The following is a 2,500-nucleotide window of genomic DNA, read 5'->3' as shown; positions in this document are numbered from 1 at the left end:
GGGACAGAGGCAGTCAGAGATCGACAGAGACACACAGAGACAGACACAGACAGACAGAGATAGACAGAGACAGAGGCAGACAGAGACAGAGACAGAGTCAGAGACAGAGACAGAGACAGAGATAGAGACAGAGGCAGAGACAGAGACAGAGACAGAGTCAGAGACAGAGACAGAGACAGAGACAGAGACAGAGACAGAGACAGAGACAGAGACAGAGACAGAGACAGAGACAGAGACAGAGACAGAGACAGAGACAGAGACAGAGACAGAGACAGAGACAGAGACAGAGACAGAGACAGAGACAGAGACAGAGACAGAGACAGAGACAGAGACAGAGACAGAGACAGAGACAGAGACAGAGACAGAGACAGAGACAGAGACAGAGACAGAGACAGAGACAGAGACAGAGACAGATACAGAGACAGAGACAGAGTCAGAGACAGAGACAGAGTCAGAGGCAGAGACAGAGACAGAGACAGAGACAGAGACAGGGACAGAGACAGAGACAGAGACAGGGAGAGAGACAGAGGCAATCAGAGATCGACAGAGACACACAGAGACAGACAGAGACAGACAGTGACAGACAGAGACAGACAGAGACAGAGAGAGATAGCGACAGAAACAGACAGAGACCGAGACAGACAGAGACAGGGACATACAGAGACAGAGACAGACAGAGACAGAGACAGACTGAGACAGAGACGGAGACAGACAGAGACAGAGGCAGACAGAGACGGAGACAGACAGAGACAGAGACAGACAGAGACAGAGACACACAGAGACAGAGACAGACAGAGACAGAGACCGACAGAGTCAGAGACAGACAGAGACAGACAGAGACAGACAGAGACGGGGACAGAGACAGGGACAGAGACAGTGACAGAGACAGAGAAAGAGACAGAGACAGAGACAGAGACAGAGAGAGAGACAGAGACAATCAGAGATCGACAGAGACACACAGAGACAGACAGAGACAGACAGTGACAGACAGAGACAGACAGAGACAGAGAGAGACAGCGACAGAAACAGACAGAGACCGAGACAGACAGAGACAGGGACATACAGAGACAGAGACAGACAGAGACAGAGACAGACTGAGACAGAGACGGAGACAGACAGAGACAGAGGCAGAGACAGAGACAGAGACAGAGACAGAGACAGAGACAGAGACAGAGACAGAGACAGACAGAGACAGATAGAGACAGACAGAGACAGAGGCAGACAGAGACATAGACAGAGACAGAGATAGAGACACAGACAGAGACAGAGACAGAGACAGAGGCAGAGACAGAGACAGAGACAGAGGCAGAGACAGAGACAGAGGCAGAGACAGAGACAGAGACAGAGACGGAGACAGAGACAGAGACAGAGACAGAGACAGAGACAGATACAGAGACAGAGGCAGACAGAGACAGAGACAGAGACAGAGTCAGAGACTGAGACAGAGACAGAGAAAGAGACAGAGACAGAGACAGAGACAGAGAGAGAGACAGAGACAGAGACAGAGACAGAGACAGAGACAGAGACAGAGACAGAGACAGGGACAGAGACAGAGACAGAGACAGAGAGAGAGACAGAGGCAATCAGAGATCGACAGAGACACACAGAGACAGACAGAGACAGACAGTGACAGACAGAGACAGACAGAGACAGAGAGAGACAGCGACAGAAACAGACAGAGACCGAGACAGACAGAGACAGGGACATACAGAGACAGAGACAGACAGAGACAGAGACAGACTGAGACAGAGACGGAGACAGACAGAGACAGAGGCAGACAGAGACGGAGACAGACAGAGACAGAGACAGACAGAGACAGAGACACACAGAGACAGAGACAGACAGAGACAGAGACCGACAGAGTCAGAGACAGACAGAGACAGACAGAGACAGACAGAGACGGGGACAGAGACAGGGACAGAGACAGTGACAGAGGCAGGGACAGGGACAGACAGAGACAGACAGAGGCAGAGAGAGACAGCGACAGAGACAGACAGAGACCGAGACAGACAGAGACAGGGACATACAGAGACAGAGACAGACAGAGACAGAGACAGACAGAGACAGAGACAGAGACAGAGACAGACAGAGACAGAGACAGACAGAGACAGAGACAGACAGAGACAGAGACACACAGAGACAGAGACAGACAGAGACAGAGACAGACAGAGACAGACAGAGACAGACAGAGACGGGGACAGAGACAGGGACAGAGACAGTGACAGAGGCAGGGACAGGGACAGACAGAGACGGAGACAGAGACAGAGACAGAGACAGAGACAGAGACAGAGACAGAGACAGAGACAGAGACAGAGACAGAGACAGAGACAGAGACAGAGACAGAGACAGAGACAGAGACAGAGACAGAGACAGAGACAGAGACAGAGACAGAGACAGAGACAGAGACAGAGAGAGGGACAGAGGCAGTCAGAGATCGACAGAGACACACAGAGACAGACACAGACAGACAGAGATAGACAGAGACAGAGGCAGACAGAGA

Source organism: Megachile rotundata, unplaced genomic scaffold (assembly GCF_050947335.1).
Source record: "Megachile rotundata isolate GNS110a unplaced genomic scaffold, iyMegRotu1 scaffold0051, whole genome shotgun sequence".
Taxonomy (NCBI): Eukaryota; Metazoa; Arthropoda; class Insecta; order Hymenoptera; family Megachilidae; genus Megachile; species Megachile rotundata.
This window is presented reverse-complemented; position numbering follows the sequence as displayed.